Source organism: Neopelma chrysocephalum, unplaced genomic scaffold (assembly GCF_003984885.1).
Source record: "Neopelma chrysocephalum unplaced genomic scaffold, ASM398488v2 Primary Assembly neopelma1_136, whole genome shotgun sequence".
NCBI lineage: Eukaryota > Metazoa > Chordata > Aves > Passeriformes > Pipridae > Neopelma > Neopelma chrysocephalum.
The window spans coordinates 149,921-168,949 of record NW_020897798.1 but is presented as its reverse complement, the minus strand read 5'-3'; the positions used below and the strand labels follow the sequence as shown (position 1 = coordinate 168,949).

Genomic DNA, 19,029 nt, shown 5'->3' with positions numbered 1-19,029 from the left:
GCTGCCTGTCAAGGCCAACAAGAGTTTTCCCACCAACACTTGTCCATCCTGGCACTTGGCACTTTCTCCACGGGGCAAGACAAGTGTGGACAGATGATTTTCCAAATCCAGCCTGGTTTCATCCCAGGAATAAAAATAAAGCCAAAACCATGCAGGCAACCCAAAGAGACTGAAATAGAAGTCACTGTGGCTTTTAATCCCACACACAGTTCCTGTCGCCCACCTTTTCACGGCTCTCAGGTGCCAACATTTAATCATTCTCTTGGCTGCAGTTTTTAGCATAAGGCAAGTGCCACAGGCACTCCTTGCTGGGAATTCTCCTCCAAACCTTCTCCAACCACCCCAAGAGGCAGTTTGGGTGCCCAGCCTGGCTCAGTCCAACCAGGACCCGAAGTTACTTCGCTTCGTTAAATCCTAAATTCTTGAATAAGACTCAAGGAGGGGAGGAGAGAGAAGTGAAGAGCAATTATTGCCCTATCTGGTGATCAAACACAGCTGCTCAAACCAAGTGTTCAGCAGCTCTGACCTGCCCTTAAACACAGCCTTCCAGAGCAGCACTAACCCAGTTGGCACCACCTCACCCTGCAGAGTAATGATGTATTTCCAGATGGGAAAATGCTATTCCAAGTCACAGGGCGATGAGGTCGATGACTGTGCACCATGAAACAAAAGAGAGGGATCTTGATGAAAGCACTGGCACTTAAGAGATCCCTCCTCAAACAAAACCCAACTCAAAAAAAAACCAGAACCAACCAACCAACCAATGCTGAAAAAAATCAATTGCAAGAAGGAATTTTTCAAAAATCAGGAGGTCAGACATGGGTCTTACATCTCTCCCACCCTGGTCTTCCCACAGGGACAGTGCCAATCCATAAGGATGTCACTCCCATTCCACACAAAGAGCAGCAGGAAAGTGGTGGCTGCTCAAGAGAGCAAAAGATGTTGTTTTTCCCAAAGCACTGCAATTCTGAAACACAACCCCCAATCACTGCAGAGCTCTCCCAAGTGCTCACTCGAGGACAGCCACTATTAAACAGGATTAGTCACCAGAGCAGGATCCCACTACTTAAAGGCAAAGCAATACAATTATTAAACTTTTACCAGGCTCCAATTAGTGTGTGACACCCGTAATTTGGCTGGTGGGGAACTCCCACCCAATTCCCGAGGTGTTCCTGGCACAGGCAGCTCCCGGAGCTGGGCTTGGCCTTCCCAGTCCTTCCCTTCAAGCCTGACCAGTGGGAATCTCCTTCAACACCCCTAAACCCTGCTCTGCACCCTCCCATCCCAACCCAGAGCCGTATTCCTGGGAATAAGAGCAGCCTGGGCACAGCCTGGAATGAGGAGCCCACTCAGGCCTGGGAAAGAAGATTTAAATAGAAGGAGCAGGAGAAAAACGCCCTGGCAGGAGCAGCACATTCCAGGCCCTGCGCTCGGGACGGGGTGTGTGAAGCTTTCAGTGGTGTTGGCATCCCATCCAGGGCTCCTTGAGGAATGTCAGTGCCAAGGAAACCCTCCTGGCACGGCCCCAGCAGGCCCGAGGAAGCCCCATTATTATCCCGTCAGCTCCGGCACTCCGGACAAGACGGATCACGCGAGGAGCGAGTCCCGTCCAAGGGCTCTCAGGGCAGAGCCAATGCCTCCTTCAGCAGAGCTTTGTTCAGGATCTGGCAGATCCTTCTCCTGTGAAAGCCTCTAAAGCTGCGTGGAAGATCAAAATAACCAAAATAATGAGCAAAACTCAGGAGAACCCCCCGAGCTCCAAGGATCCGGCTGCGCGAACCCACCCCGGAGTCACCGAACTCGGCTCCTTCCTGGGAAAACACACCCTCTTCCCTAATTAATAAAGCACATTTGTAGCTCTTTAAAGGGAATGGCATTCCCTTTCTGACACAAAGTGGCCCTTTAAAGCAGGGAAATCCTGCTGTGGTCATGAAGAGAAGTAAATCAGTTTATTGTCATACCGATATTTCTGACATTCCAAACAGCAACATCCTCACACACGGAATTTTCTTGCCTTCTATCAGAACATCACTGCTGCCACAATGTATTTTCACACAACTGGGAAGACAAATATCCCTCCTACACTGACACCAGTGGACTTCAAAGCTAAAAAAACCCAGGCTTCAAAAGTAAGAAAGGTCTTATTTCAGCAGCCACTTCCAAACCCACGGCAGCTCCTGACAGAGGGTTTTTCCTCCCGTGGCCTCTCTCGGGGTGCAGAGTCTCCTCTTCCAATTCAAATAAACTGAATTCTCACATGTCTCACTGGCAGAGGGAAGGAAGTGTGGAGAAATCAGCGGGATTATTTAAGAGCACAGAGTCAGCAACTTGACAGGGAGAAAAAGAACACAAACAAAACGAACAAAGAGGCTGACAAAAAAAAAAATAGAAAAAGAAGATTGTGCAGTTACAGATGTGACTTAGCTTGAAAACTTCGGTCTTTAACAACAAATTAACCCAGGAATTATTCACAGTGCAACGTTCTCACATTGGAAGGGGCTGCCCTGGGAGGTTTGGAGTCCCCAACCCTGGGGATGTGTCACCAGGGGACAAGGTGGGGATGAGGCACAGGCTGGACTTGATGATCTCTGAGGGCTTTTCCCACCTCCAGGACTGTGGGATCCCGTGTGATTTATCACAAAATGTGCCACTGCAACCCTGTTAAAAAGCTGGTTTGAGGTCACATTTTCTCACCCAACTCCACAGGAGAAGCTTCTGCCTCGTTCATTCCTCCCCAGTGACAAAGAAAGCAGGAGGTGACAGTGGAGGGAGCACAACAAATGATTCTGAAACCCCCTTCTCGGGATGCTCAGGGAACTGGGGCTCCCAAAAAACCCAAAAAGCAGAGGACTGGGGGTCCCAAAAACCCACAAAGCAGAGGAGGACACAAAGCTCTGGACGGTTGTTCACACAGTAACTCCAACATCTCCAGAGAGGCTGAGGAACATCTCTGGATTCCTCCTCACGACTCAGCTCAAATCCACACAGCAGAGACAGGAGGATCAGGGGAAGGAAAAGTGATTTACACCTGGTTTACACCTGGTTTATACCTGGCAACGAGCAAACACTGCTCTGGGTGAGCAAACACCTCAATGCACCCAAATCACCCAGCAGATTGTTCTGTTTGGTGTCGATTCCTCTGCACCCCCAAGGCCACAGACCTTGGATGCAGTGAAAATAAACCCATTGGGGGTTTATTTGTAACAAAAAAAAAAGCAAGAAAAACAAACATGTTCCCCAGGTAGATGAAAAACTCCCTGTGGGGAAATTCAGCACTGAAAAGTATCAAAAGGCACAGCCGAAAACAAATTATTTTGGACAAACACTGGTCAGCTGGGAAGAAACATCCCCTGGTAAATAAAATTGGCAGCTGCACAGAGGGGAAAAAAACCCCTAATCAATCTCTAAACTGGTCCCAATTGTTTGTCAGGCCAAACCAGCCCCTGGATTGAAAGGCCCCCACAGCCTGAGCTCTTTACCTGATTAAAGTGTCTTGAATTTGGAGAAGAAGGAACTTTACACCCAGTAACAGGTAAAAATTCCAGGGTGTATTTGCACTCATGAGGTGCAACCTCTGCAAGGTCAAATTTATTGTAAAGATGGGTCAAAAATATCATTTATACACATTTCTAACCACGCCAGAGCAGTGAGAACAAGTAGATTTCTGCCCTTCCCAAGGGAAAGCTGGACACTGTCACCCAACCCCAGCAGTGGCTTGGCTGAACTGCAGCTGGGGAAAAGAAAACAGAAAAAAGAAAACAGAAAACTGCTGGTTCTGTTTTCTGGTGAAATTTATGGCAAAGTCACTCAGGGAACAGGACGAGCTTCTTAAAAGCGTTTCGGTCCCAAATCCAAACAAATAAACCCCATTTCCACCCCCTGAGCGAATCCAAAGGCTCTCTCCAGTTGTCCTCACATCCACCAGCACAGGAAGCAGCCTGGCAAAGCTGCTAAAAGCTTTAAGAAGCCTGAATTAAATATTCATAACCCTGAAAATGATGAAGCCAGCACAAAACCCCACCCCCCGAGTTCTCCTTTGCCACTCCAGGTCTCTGTAGCCCAAAGCAAGGGATGAAAAGAGCTGGAATGTCCAGAAAGGAGAAGGACACTGGTGGGTCTGCCTTCAGGAATTTTCCTGGGATGCTCCCTGTTACCTCACAGAGAACTATCCCCATTCCCTCCAGTTTAAGGATCCTTGGTCAGGTCTTAATAACAACCTGGAAAGACTTGTCAAAAGCTCCTAAAAAAACTCTTGTAATTGAATGATGACATCAATTACCCAATTTTAATGAGAGTGAGATCATATTTTCATTTTTCACTCCGTGCTAAATTTCAAGCAAAGGTGACTGTGCAGTTTCCCTCAGCAGTAACCAAGGTCCCTCCAAGGTGGAAGGAGAATTACCTTCAACAACAAACTAATCTTTATTGCTTTATTTCCCATTAGCACTTAATTCTCCAGAATTAGCCTGGTTTTATTGGTTTTATTACTATGCAAAAAGACACGTCAGCCCTTCAACTCACTCGTGGCAAACAGACACCCAAGACTTTGAACTCCCTGGAAAAGATCCTGCCAGCTAAATTCTCTCCAGGCAACTCTAAAATGTCCAGAAAAAAAAACCAACAACCCCAAACCTAAGAAAAAAATAAATGAGGCCAAACTCAACAAAAACATCACCTGAAAAAGCAAAGTGAGACTCGCAGGGGGTGTTAAATGTTAAATTAACTTTGTGTCTGAGTCATTTGTGGGGATCCCAGTCCCACAACATCCCTGCTGGGAAGGGCAGGGTGGAATCCAGGGGTGGATGAGCCTTAAGGTCCCCTCCAACCCCAACCATTCCATGGTTCTGTGATTCCAGGTATTCCCTCCCACGTGACCTTCCCGGTCTCCCCACGGAAGAGAGGAGAGAATTCAACCTCCCCTTCTAATTCCTGCCTGGAAATGACAACATGAGAAGTGCTTGGGCAGGAACCATCTGTTCCTGTGCCTAATGGAGCCATAATCACTGGATCTCAAACATCCCCAGAGCACTCCACTGTTTGGAGAACCTGGGTGTCAATGGAATATTACCAGGGAGATGCTCATTTCTGTTGGATAAAATCTGATGTTCACAGCAGGTTTTGCTTTCAGCTGCAAACCTCGAGGCCTCTCCCAGCCAACCAGAGCAGCAACTGCACAGTTTAGGGGGGTTGGAGGGGCAGGAAGGGCCAAGGACGTGTTGACAGCAATAATTTAAAGACAAGACACTCTGCCAAGAAAGGGAAAGTAAAGGATTAACGGCCAAACAGAAAACTTGCAATTAAGCAAAAGCTCTGAAAAAAGGAGGGCTGTGGACAAGGGTTGGATCTCTGCCCTCCAGTTTGTTCTCCAGGACTTCTCTGCTGACTCCAGATGTTTCATGGAAGTGAAGTAACAGCCTCTCCAGAGAAATGATGATGTTGGGGAAATAAAACAACCACTTCCCTCCAATCTCCCCTGCACAACAGGAGTGTTTCTCCTCTAGCAATGGGATTCTGGAAGCACAACACAGAACTGCCCTGAGAAATGCAGAAAGAAAATAAAACTCCTGGGGGACTCCCAGCTGAGATGCTCCAACCAAACACACCCCTGAGCTCGGTGAGAGCCAACCTGGAGCATCCAGAGAAACACCCACGGGCTGTGGCACCTCAGGAAACTCTGGGGAGCTGTTCCCTCCTGCCCTGGTTCTGCTGGGGGAAAAGACACAACAAAACTCCTCCTGAGACCCCCAAGTGCCACGTGAGGGGCCCCCATTTCCCTGGAGAAACACAGGAGCACGAGGAAGCCACAAGTGCAGGATGTGCTCAGGGTCTGGCACCGTGAAGTGGGGTACCTGAAGCAACTGGGCTGAATAGTTCATGTTAAAAGCTCTAAAAAGAAGGAACAGGAAAACCCCTGGCCCATAAATGCCTGTCAAAAATCATCTGCTGGGCTGACAGGCAGTGCTGCAGCCAAGCAATCCCGAGCAGCCTGGCATGACAGCCACAAATCACCCCAAAAAATCACAAATGTGATTTGTGGTTTGTGCCGTGACAGCCACAAATCACCCCAAAAGCTTCTTTCCAGGGAAATGGCAGAGACCTGGACAGGGGAACCTGCCTGTTCCTGACGGGCTCGGCTGCTCCTGGTCAGAACTGAGGCTCATCTCCATCCTCCAGTTTGTGTCTCCTCTTCATTCCCACACTCAGCACGCTGGGAATGAGGAATTCATCCCATGGAGAAGTCAGTCATCCATCCCAGAGAGGCAGAGACCCTTCCCACCTGAGCAGAGAGGGGTCACCAGCTCAGTTCTGCTCCAACAGAGGGGTCAGTGCTCTCCTGACTGACCCACGGCAGGAAAACCCCGGGAATCCAGCACAGGATCCTCGAATTCCAACCCAAGAGCTGATGGAGCCTGACGTGCACAAGTGCCCATCACTTCCAGGCTGCTGCATCCATCTCCTTCCCAGAGAAAATCCCCTGGGGCTGCACCAGTGTCCAAATGGGCACAGGATTCCCTCAGTGCCCAACAAAGGCTGGCAGCAGTTGGCACTTTGCTCCTTCCTCTTCAGATGTGCCTCCCATCCACCCCCTGATAACGCCTGGAATTCGCACCCAGCACGATCCCAGGGAAAGGGCAGCACAGGAAACCCTCAGTCAGCTCTTTGCCCTGGGCCAGGGAACTCCCTGGAAGGGCCAGCACGGTCCATCCCTCCCCCAGTGTCCCAGGGAGACACCAAACGTGCTCCCAGTGCGCTCCCAGCCCCACCATTAACTGGTTTAGTGAGTTAAGACACGGATCTGTCTGCGACTGCTTGGGGCAGAATGTGCTGAAGGAGCAGAAATCCACCTTTCAAGTAGGGATCCATGAAAACAGCTTCAAACAATCCCTTTAAAAGGTGGAAAGGATCCAAGGACTGCAGCTCATCCCAGTGTGACAGGAACTCCTGGGGACTCCTCGTCACACTTCGCCCGCAGGAACCTGAAGCTCTTCTGCAATAATTCTTCTGGATGGAAGCACAGAAAAACCAGCTCTGACATCTCCCAGATCTCCCCACTTTCCCTCTCCCTTTCTTGGACTGTTTTACAGGTGTCAAGGATCCCACAGCAACACTGGGAATCCCTGTGAGCTCCTCCCTCCAGCCCCTGGAGTGGCTGCACCGGCACAACCCCGAGGTCGTCGCTTTGCAGGGCAGGAGAGCTCCCAGATCCTCCAGAACCTGGAGCCAAACCCTCATGGAAAACTATTTACTCCTCCCCCTGGTTCTCCAGCCAAGTCTTTCCTTTCATCCTCGTGCCCAAACCCTCCCTGGAAGAGGAGTGTGCCCGTGGTGCCGTAGGACACCTCCGTGCTCTCACCATTCCATTGCTCCCAGGAAGGTGTCCTGTCATTTCAAACATCCCCAGGAAGGTGTCCCGTCATTTTAAACATCCCCAGGAAGGTGTCCTGTCATTTCACACCAGAACAGAACGAGGAATTACTTTCCTAGGAGAAGAGGTCAAGTTCTGGCATCCTGGAGAACTTTTATCACCACCCTCCACTTCATTCCGTGCCCTCGTTGCTTTGTTGAATCCATTTAAATCTCTGGAAGGTGAGAAAGAGTCACCTTTGCTGCAAACTCAACACTGATGAGTGTGAGGCTCCATAAATACATCCCTGAGAGCTCCCAGGATTTCCATTTGGCTCTTCCCATCGGGTTCAACACCAGAAGCCACCTTCCCATCCCACAGATAACTGGAAAGGAAGGGAAGGGATCACTGCAGAGAAGGATCCCAAATCCCAGTCACTCCTGGAAAAATGGCTTTGTTCAGATGTATTAAAAATCAGCTCATCAACCCTGAAACCCACACTATGAGGTGAATAATTACCCCCTAAAACACAGGACATTAATCCCAACACATCATGTAGGACTGCTGGATCCAAGTGCTTTTCCTCACAGCTTCCATGCTCCAAGGAGCTGCTCCTAAAAGTGTTTTACCAAAGCTCTGTCCCATGAATGAGGATTTGACACACAAAAGGCAAAGGGTAATTACATCTTCCTGTTTGCTCTTCCAGCCAGACATTTTTTTTAAAGGGCCTACTGCAAAAAGAATTGCCCTGAAAGCCTTCCTGGCTCCAGGGTTATGGATTTTTCTGATTTTGGGGAAAATATCAGAGCAAATGAACTCTGTTCCAGCTCAGGCCTCTGTGCTTCTCTGCTCAAAGCGACTTGAAACAACGTTCCCAAGTCTTTAATGTTAATGGGGACTGGCCCTGCACAATTTTTTACATGCTGCAATTTTAAAACAGGACTTAACAAGCAAAGTGTATCAAACAGGGGAATAACCAAACAGAAATGTTTGCTCAAGGTTTCTAGGTGTGGCTGCAGCCAAGACATAATAGGATTATTTATATCTGACTCATTTGCTTCGCCTTCATCCTCGATTCTCCCTATTTGGGACTCAATAATTTGACTTTTTTTTTTTCCTGCACCGCAGGACTTTTTACATTGGGGGTATTTTCCAGGAGGGCTTCAGAAGTTTAAAGCAGAGAGGAGAAATTCCACAAGTGCAGTGGGTTTATACCACGTTCAACCAAAACTTACCATCAGCATCACTGAGAAACCCCCTGAACATGCAAATTCCCAGCACTCTGAGACATCACTGGTGACCCAAAATGTCACAGTGGGAGTGAAAACATGTCCCAGGGTCTGCTGTGCCCTGGTGTGTGACCCAGCCCCTCACCTCAGCCCTTTGCATCTCCCCTTCCTGCCTGGGAACTCCAAAACAAGGAGACTTCCCCCTTTTCACCCCAAACTGCGTAAGAACGGGGGGGTTTTTTTCATTCCCGTCACAATAAGAATTGTTCTCTTTTTTTTTTTTTTTTTTAATCCACAAGGGATCACTAGAAGAGTTTCTGCCCTAAGAATAAACACTGGTCTCAGACTCTTAAAAACATTTACACCAGCACTTGTCCATTCTGAGATCTCCCTTTTGCAACACGAGAAGCTTCGGCCTCACGTTCAGTATTTCCCTGGGATTGCCACAAAAGCCTTAAAAAAAAGACTCAAAATACTTCATAATTCGGTTACTTAAAAATTCTTTCACTGCTCCTAAAAGTTCAGGGATCTTTTTAATGGAAACAAAGTTCAGATTCCTAAAAGTTTTCCCCTGGTTTGCCAAAGTTCAGGGCTCTGCCTGGGCTGCCCGAGATGGAAAGAGTGAGGTGGAAGAGGTGAGGGCAGCCTGAGCCAGCCCTGAGTGCCAGAAATGGAACACCTTTAATAAGCATTTTCTGCTTGTGTTCAATTAAGGGCAGGGAATAAAAGGCAGCCCAGTTTAATGAGCTGCAGATCCGTTTATTCTCTCCCAGAACTGCAGAGGATCAGGGGCTTTTATCTCCCGCTCCCATCACCTGACTCTCCAGCACGGGGTGAATAATCACAGCCTGGAATTTGCCATGTCACCTCCCAGCTCCTGGGAGGAATTCTCCTGCTCCTGATCCCGGTGACAACGCACAATGTGAGCAGGAATGGTAGCAGGGACAGTGGGAATGGCAGTAGGGACAGTGGGAATGGCAGCAGGGACAGTGGGAATGGCAGCAGGGATAGTGGGAATGGCAGCAGGGACAGTGGGAATGGCAGCAGGGATAGGGGGAATGGCAGCAGGGACAGTGGGAATGGCAGCAGGGACAGCACTCCCTTCCTCATCCCAGGAAAACCATCAGCTCTGCTCTCACCTCTCCCTAGAAAGGGAGCAGAAAATTCCCCAGGTCTCCTTCCCCTCCCCGGGGTTTCTTTTGGCTGCTCAGCTCCTCTCTGGGATCACCCTTCCCAGAGAAGGGTTCACTCATAATTATAGGGAAAGAAAATATCAGGTCAACCCTGATGGATCCCAGGGAGCAAACAGCACTGCCAGGAAAAGCTGGAATGGTTCCCTGTGTCAGAGGGTCACCAGCACCCAAATAAAGAGCTGATGTGTTAAAGGACAGTCACCCACAGCCCATCCTGGTGGCAACCCCGGCGATGGCTCACGTGGAAAATGAGCAGTAGGAAAATCCTTGTCCTGAGCTTCCTGTGGCTCGGGAGGAGGAGGGGGAAGTGCCACAGGAGGGTTGATTTCCAAGGGAACACAGGGATCTGTGTGTACCACAGGGACTGCAGGGACTGCAGGGCCTTCCCTCTGGAAAAGGGGAGCTCTGGCAGGTCCCTTATCCCTGGAAAAGGGGAGCTCTGGCAGGTCCCTTCCCTCTGGAAAAGGGGAGATCTGTCAGATCTCTTCTCTCTGGAAAAGGGGAGCTCTGGCAGGTCTCTTATCCCTGGAAAAGGGGAGCTCTGGCAGGTCCCTTCCCTCTGGAAAAGGGGAGCTCTGGCAGGTCCCTTCCCTCTGGAAAAGGGGAGCTCTGGCAGGTCCCTTCCCTCTGGAAAAGGGGAGCTCTGGCAGGTCCCTTATCCCTGGAAAAGGGGGGCTCTGGCAGGTCCCTTATCCCTGGAAAAGGGGGGCTCTGGCAGGTCCCTTATCCCTGGAAAAGGGGGGATGAAACAGAACCTCCTCCAAAAGTTCCCTGTGCTGCTCTCAGAGAAATTCATTCTAAACCCATAGCAGAGAACACCAGTGCTGCTATTCCCAAGGAAATTTTCTGGTGCAGTGAGTTAAAATCCAGGAATACAGGCTCTGACTTCACCTCTTTACAGTTTATCCTTTATCTCCAGTAAAAGGCTTCGTTTCCCAACTCCTTTAGGATGAAGGCACAGGAACAATATCCTCCTTGAGGGACAAAGGCAGGAGAAACATCCCAAACAATTCTTTTTCCACTGCTGCACTTCAGACCCCGTGTGTGCCATCAGTCCTGACCCCAGAGGCAAAACGGGAGCGCTCGGGGTGCACTCAGCCACCAGCTCCCACGGCCATCCCAAATGGAATAATGCATTATTCCTGCATTAAAACATATGTTTTTCAAGGCAGGCAGCCATCCATCCATCCGGCTGTTCCGGGGGAGATTACAGGAGACCTAATTTTATCAGGCAGGGATACAATTCTCCCTGGTTGTTGTTTTTTTTTTGCTCCCTAAGGGACACGGGGCTGGGCAAAAAGCAGGTTGCCTGACTGTTCACTCAGGCATCCTGGGCTCCCAGGATGGATTAATGGATGCCCTGTAGGCTCCCTGTGGAATTCAGAGGCCAGAAGACCCAGTTTGCATCAGCAATTCTCGAGTCAACAAGAATTGGAAAAAGTTTATGTTGGCGGAAAAGCGATAAAATTTCGCTTGTTTGTTTGTTTGTTTTCCTTTTAATCATCCCAAGTCACACTAAATAAAAAGAGGTGTTTGCTCACAGCGAGGGAAATTAAGTTACTGTTACACTGCTATCTTTGGTATAAGCTCAGTGTAATTTAAATAAAGTCCTGCCTGTGTTTACTCCAAGTGGTGCTTCCCAAACCCTGGGCTTTGAAGTCTGAAAAGAACACGAGCTGATGGAAACAGGCCCTTCACTCCCAACACCAGGAGAGAGGAACAACCCAGGAACGACCCAGCACACGATCCAGGAGGGGAAATCCAGGTGTGAGGCTTCTCCCGAGGCTTTTCATTGGGAGTGCAACGGGAAAATCCGTGGAGCAGATGGAATTGCTGCTGCCTGTGGAGCATCCGTTAGCCATAAATCACTGTTTCCTCACACATGGTGCAAATGTAAAGGCTCTTCCATCCTAATTAATACAACGAGACATCCTGGCCTGGTGACTCTTCCCTGATTTCACAAGCTCTCCAACAGATTTTGGGACTGAGTCGGCCCCAACTGAGGAATGCTTCAATCCCTCTCTTTCTGGATCCAGGCCCAAAAAGCAAGTGAGGGAGTCACGGACAGATTCAGGAAATGCTTTTTCTAACTGAGAGAAACCATCCTGAGAAATTATCTGCTCATTGTCTCCGAGAGAAATGCAAACAGGAACTCTCCAGCTCCCCGGCCGTCCCTGGGGAACGCTCGCCATGAGTTCACTCTTTGGCTCCTGAAAAACTTGCCACTGAATAAACACGATAAATCCAGGGAGCAGAGAACTCCACGACAAGCACTAATCAGGGGAGAGGGGCTCAGGAAGGAACCATCACCCTTTTCCACCACAGGAAGGAACCATCACCCTTTTCCACCACATCACTGATGGAGCAGGAGCTCGTGGGGCGCTCCATGGGCACCTCCCCGAGGATTGCCCGGCTTTGGGAAGAGCAGCAGCTGCCTCAGTGCAGCTCCTCTGCCACCCATCACATCTGCTGCTCAATATTTCATGCTCCAGAATCCAAAATAGCAAACTGAGCACCAGCTATGTAGGACACCACGGCAAACCCCGAGCGCGGCGGCTCTGGTGCAGATGGGGAGCGTCCCCAGCCCCAGGATCCACTGGAATGGCGAATATTCCCCCATCCTGGGAGCACTCAGAGTCATAAAAGACAAATTGGGAATCGTTGCTACCAGATAGTCCCTCCTCCCAGCTCAGGGAACTGGTTCTAACTCCTGCAGAGCTTCAGAGAGGTGCAGGACTCTCTTTAAAGCCTCTAATTTCCTCCTCCCCCCAAGGCAAAGGGTCAAAGCTGCAGCTTTTAAAAAACAGCCCCAAACTCGGTCCTCATTTCCTAAGCATAAAAGGGACAACACAGAAATATGCACATTCTTTAAGTCTCCCGGTCATCCTTTATTATTCCAGCCTGGATGCTCCAAAAACCTTCCTCCTCTTCCCTGTGGCTTCACATGCTTCAATCACTGCACCAACAGCAAAACCCGACTCCCACTCACAGGAGCCAAAATACTTCTCCCAGTGTTTGTGTTCAACTCCCTCTCTCCAAACCATTAATCACTGAAATCACCCTGCTCTGGCCATCTGCAGAGCAGAGATCTGGGATCATCCTGGGGACCTTCTGTTTGTCCCCCACTGGGGATCTGCTGCTTTGCTCCTCTTGCTGGATTTCCTTTTCCTGTGGCACAGACATTGTGTGTGCTCCACGTCTGCATCTTCTTCCTGGGTTGTAAGGCTTAAAAAACCCCCACAGTTCCATCTGCAGTGAAGGATCCTTGTCAGGATCTTTGCAGAGCCAACCAAGGCCGGGAGGATGATCCCTGGGTGAGCACATCCAGCTCCCTGTGACGGCCTCCAGAGGGTTTTTTTGGGGCATTTCAAAGCTCTCAGAGCTGTGCCTGTGCTGGCTGCACACAGGGACACAGATTTTCTCAGCAGATTTGGGGCCCATCCGCTCTCAGTCAGTCCTGCAGGTAAATTAAGGAAGCAACATAAAAGCTTTCCCAGTGCTGGTTTTGCCTAATGCAAGACTTGTGGGTGAGATGCTGCATAAATGCACAAAAACCACCTGCAAGTCCTGTTACAGCTACGAGATGATCAAATCCAACTTGCTCGTGTTTGTAAAGCTCTTCTTCAACCTTTCCTGGGCTTTGCCCACAGTTCCCCTCCGAGTGGGGGGAGAAACTCCAGCGAAACCTTTCTGCTCCCTCAGCACAATCCAGCCCCTGCTCAGACAACGACTTCCCTCGGCTCTGTAATTTAAATTCTGTGCTTGGGCTGCTTAATCTATGAAAAAAAAAAGGCCCTCACCTCCTCTGACAGGAGCCTGGCAATCAAGGGCTGCAAACTGAAACGCACAATTTCTGAGAGATCACACAGAAATACCCCCATTCCAGAGGAAATTCTCCGGCCAAACAAAACAGAGGCTCTACCCACTTGCTTGAGTCAACACGTTTCCTTCCAGTAAGGTTCCATCCCATTTGGCTGCCCTTCAGTCCGGGGCTTCCACCGTTTTGCTGATCCTCCTTTTTCCACGTGTGCCACCATCCCTGGTGTTCCTTCAGCTCCCAAAAACCCTTCACACACAGCTCTGCTCTGCAGACAGAGCCTCAGATCCCAGAAACCCCCTCACACACAGCTCTGCTCTGCAGACAGAGTCTCAGCCCCCCAAAAACCCCTCAAACTCAGCCCTGCTCTACAGACAGAGCCTCAGATCCCAAAAACCCCTCACACACAGCCCTGCTCTGCAGACAGAGCCCCAGCTCCCAAAAAACCCTCACACCCAGAGCCTCAGTCCCCAAAAACCCCTCACACACAGCCCTGCTCTACAGACAGAGTCTCAGCCCCAAAAACCCCTCACACCCAGAGCCTCAGCCCCAAAAACCCCTCACACACAGAGCTCTGCTCTGCAGACAGAGCCTCAGCTCCCAAAAATCCCTCACACTCTGCTCTATAGACAGAGCCTCAGCTCCCAAAAAACCCTCACATCCAGCCCTGCTCTGCAGACAGAGCCTCAGCCCCCAAAAACCCCTCACACCCAGCCCTGCCCTGCAGACAGAGCCTCAGCTCCCAAAAATCCCTCTCACACACAGCTCTGCTCTGCAGACAGAGCCTGGGCCCCCCAAAATCCCTCACACCCAGAGCCTCAGCCCCAAAAACCCCTCACACACAGAACTTCAGCCCCAAAAACCCCTCACACACAGAACCTCAGCCCCAAAAACCCCTCAAACTCAGCCCTGCTCTGCAGACAGAGCCTCAGCTCCCGGGAAGAGCCCACGAGCTTTCCAAGGAACCAACGGATCCACTCACGGGAACACCCTCCCAGGAACACCCCCCCAGCATCACCAACCAGGCAGCAAACGAGTGTTTGACCAGAAAAGCAAACAGAAACCAGCTCCTGCTGCCCAGGGAAGGGAGGAAGGACCTGGTAACCCCCTCACAGAACCCAGAGGGATCAAAATGACACTTCAGGCCTGAGCTCCTGTCACCTGGAGGTGCAGTTCCCCTCCCTCGACATTCAGACCCCACCAGCTACCCCTTTCCTGCTCCACAAACGTCAGGTAAGGCAGAAACCAGGGGGAAACAAGCCCCAGCAGCCAAATAAGCTCTTTAGGAGGGTGTTTAACCCTCACAGAGCCAGGCTGGGCCTTGCAGTGGGGCCTGGGAGGCAGCTGTGCTGCTGCCCTTGCTGTCCTGCTGTCCTTTGTCCTGCTGTCCCTGCCAGAGCTCCCACACCTCCATGAGAACACATCTCCCCACACAGGCAGCACCACAGTCCTGTAAAACAAACCCTCTGATGGTGCCTAATTAGAGCCTTTGAACCTGGATGTTCCAGAGTTTCCCACTAATGGCTGGCTGGTGAGAGGAAAGCTACAAAATTTCACCCAAAAGTGGTAAAGAGCACCCAGACACCCCCAATATCAACCTTTTCCACTGGATTCAACCATTTACCTCGTTCTGTGAACCTCTCAGCACACCCTGGGAACACCTCAAGGAACAGCAGCGGGTGGTGGATCCAAAGTCACCTTCTCTCAGCAGCTGCAGCTCAGCCCCAAGGCGTGAGACTGAGCTCCTGTCTCACCCTCAGACACGTGAAAATGAGGGGGAAAATCTCCTTTAAAAGTTCACATCCCTGGCACTTTCACTCCTGAAAACAGGAGCAGATGCAAATAGGAAGGCAGCCCTTCCCATCATTAGGGATGCACAACGTGGGTGTCACTGACATGATGAAGAAAAGCACTAGGAAAGAAAAATATCCCAAAAGTGAGAAAAGAAGGAAAACATGAGTAATGAGCAGGTTCCAGGTTTCCCACAGCTCCATGACCCAATTCTCAGCTGATACACTGTTATTGTTACTTGAACATTCTTACTCAGAGGCAGCAACTCTGTGAGGGAACTGGGGGGGTCTCTCTGAGTTCAGATTTGGGTGGAATGTTCTGATAGGAGACAACTGAAGCCTTATGCACACTCAGGAATAAATGAATCAAAACCACCTCTGAGGCCCAAGACTCACAATAAGATGTTCTGTTGATCACTGAACAATTCCTGTTTCCTGCTTCCCTCAGACACTTCCAAAGGACCCAGGGATGGGACAACTGTCACCTCCACACTGACCACCAGGAATAATCCAGAGGCACAACCAGCCCTGTTGCTCTGCCTGCACAGACTGTTCCTTGAGGAAGTCTCCTGGCTCCCCATTGCAAACTCTGATTTCTATTTCCAGCACACATCACACTAATCCTGCTCCACTTTGCATCCTGCTCTTGCTGACGCAGCACCTTCCACGAGCGTGAGGCCAGAGAAGGTTTTAATACTTCTATTTCCCCCCCTGTTTTGTTAGAAATGCTCGACTCTGTGGTGGTTAATGGGAACACAGCCCTGCATTAAAACTCCCTGCAAGGCTCAGCTGTGTTGCCAGGCAGCATTCCCTGCACCTGGAGCCAGGTATTCCCTGCTGTCACATCATCCATCAGGGACAGAGCCACCTCCAGCCTCTCCTGGCAGGGACCCCAGGCTGCTCCCTGCAGCTGCAGGTCCTCTCCTCTCCCAAAACCAGCATAAAAAACCCCAACAGAAACATTTACACACTCAACAGCCAGGCCCAGGGACAAATAAAGCTGCAAACAAGGGGGTGGGAAAAAAAGGGATCAAGTGTTCTTATCTGAGCAACAACTGAGCAGTTACACAGGGAGCCCTGCTGCCATTTTTAATAAAATGCTTCCATTCAATATTGTTTACTGTCAACAGCCCTTGGTTATATTCAGCTGAACAATGCACACACAGCCCTCAAAATCCCTCAGCTTAAGCCTCAAACTAGGGCGTGTTTTTCAAGAACTCCACAATGACATTACCTTACTCCCCTTTCCCAGGTCAGCCCTCAGTTATCTCAGCAACAGCATCCCCCTGAAACACGTTCCCAAGAGCTCAGGGACACGGTCACCCAAAATTCTTTGTACTCACAGGGGTTTTGTGGGTTTTTTTCTGACAGAAAAAGTGATTTGCACAAACAAATCCTCAGCACCCACGTTAAGAAATCCGAGCATTAAACCCACAAAGGGGCAGCGGATTTAATATTCAGGGAATTACTTACATAACCCACAAAACTTCACTCTGCAGCACTGAAGTTGAAGGTGGTATTTGAGGAGCTCGTTAAAGATTAGTGGGATGTCACAGCAGCCAGTCCAGCAACAGCAGCTCATTTATCCCCAAGTTTGCAGCACAATCCATCACAGGGGCAGACCCGAAACGGGCTCCCAGTGCCACAAGAAACAAACTTCAGAAAACGCTTAAAACACCCAATGAATTCTCTAAAAAGCACAAACCTCTGACTTAATGCTGCATTTTCAGCAACACCAGAGACAGTCCCTCAATTCTTTGTTATCACAGAGTCCCCCAGAGCAAAGCCCAGACAGTTTATCGCCCTGGGTAAATGTTTGCTGAAGGTTATGTCTGAAAAACACCTCACAAAAACCCCCCAACCAGCCAACAGCGAGGGTTTAACTCCAACCAAGCTGTGCCAGGAAAGCAGGGCCGTGGCCTTTTCAGCTGGCAGAGTCTCGAGTGCCAGCGTGGGCAGCCCCCAGCTCAGGGAGTGAATTCCTCATCTCCAAAGGGTGAATAAGACTCTTTTTATGCACTGTGGGCTCTGGGATAAACAGAGCAAAGCAGGATGTTCCTGCAACTTCATTTTTTTAAAATTTTTAATACTAACAGAGACATCGATGATGCTTGTAGGGTCCTTTTCAGCTCAGGATATTCTGATTCTATGATTAACCCAGCCACGGAACGGACCCTCTCGAGAAGCCACTGATTTTGGCATCGAGCTCCGTGCCCTGACAGAGGGAGGGAAATTAAAGATATGCAAATCTGAGCTACCTGCTCTGCAACCTTCCCCCCCTCAGCTCCATCCCGCAAGGGAGGCTCACAACAAAGCTGCACCGAGAGCAGCATTCGAAACGCTGGGAAACAAAAGACGAACCCACGGCAAAAAAAAAAAACCCGAAACAACACCAAAAAAAAAAAAGCAGGAAAAAAGAAAAAAAAAAGCGCATGCTCCGAAGAGATTATGGCAAAAAAAAAAAAAGAACTTATTCAGAAAGTGGGAAGAACACGGGGTTTGTCTCTTCATTTATGTGCCCGAAGTTCCTGCGGCTCCCCCGCCCCAGAACGGGCTGTCCCGGGGTCTCCCCCCCCTCCCGGATCCGCATCCTCATCCCTCGGGAACGACGGGGGAGAGAAAAAACCCTCCCGGGATAAAAGGAGGGGGTCGGGTCACCCAGCCCAGCCCAGCCAAAGGCTCCCACCGGGGTCGGGAGAGGGGGGGTCTGTTGGGGGCTTCCCCAGGACCAGCCGGGGGGTCCCTCGGGGTCGGGGGGAGTCATTCGGGGGGTCTCCCGGGGGTCAGTCGGGGAGTCCCCCGAGGACAGCCGGGGGGTCCCTTGGGGGTCAGTCGAGGGACCCCCCCCACAGACGATGCTCCCAGCGCGGGGCTCCCCCGGGGCTCAGTCGGGAGGTGCCCCCAGACACGACCCCAACCCGCAACCCGGGCCCTTCCTCCCTCCCCTCCCCTCCCCTCCCCCGGGCCCTCCCGGACGGACCGCGGAGCTTCATTCACAACCCCCCCCCCCCCCCCCCTTCCCCTCCTGCCCGCCCCCCCCCCCCCCCCCACCCCCCCGGGGCGGGGCCCGGCCGGGGGTCGCGGGCCCCCCCCCCCCCCCTTCCCCTCACCCGCTCACCTTCCGAGAGCTCCAGCTCCAGCTCGGCCAGCTGCTCGCGGACCTCGCGGGGCAGCGACGAGACGCCCGCGGGCGCGGCGGGCTCTGCCATGGCGGCGGCAGGAGGGGGCAGGAGGGGTAGGGGACAAGCTCGGGGTCGCTCCGGGGCTCAGCGGCCGCGGGGCGCGGGGGCAGCGGCGGGAGCGGCCTCAGGCTCGGCCGCCATCGCGGAGCGCGGCGCCGCCGAACCACGTGACCGCGCGCGCACCCCCCCCCCCCCGAGCGCGCCCCCGCAGCGCCCCCGCGCGGCCCCGCCCCGCGCTGCGCTGCGCGCGCGCTCCCGATGGGGAACAGCGGGATCCGGGATTATTCGGGATCGGGGATGGGGGGAATCGGGATACGGGAATGTCCCGGTGCCCCGTCCCGCATCCCCGGCACGGAGACGCTCCCCCGCTCCTGCTCCCGGGCCCTGCAGCGGCTCCCGGTCCCCGCTCCTCCTCCTGGGCCCGCAGACGCTCCCGGTCCTGCAGCGGCTCCCGGTCCCCGCTCCTGCTCCTG

At 51.4% G+C, this 19,029-nt stretch overlaps 1 protein-coding gene across 1 annotated transcript in view; it reads right to left on the bottom strand.

The window, feature by feature from the left end:
* DIP2B (disco interacting protein 2 homolog B) overlaps positions 1-18,581 on the bottom strand; it is a 58,012-nt gene extending 39,431 nt beyond the window's left edge. The window contains exon 1 of the mRNA XM_027699061.1: positions 18,493-18,581. The gene's annotated coding sequence lies outside the window, so the exon portion shown is untranslated. The remainder of the gene's footprint in view (positions 1-18,492) is intronic.
* Between the last annotated feature and the right edge of the window lie 448 nt (positions 18,582-19,029).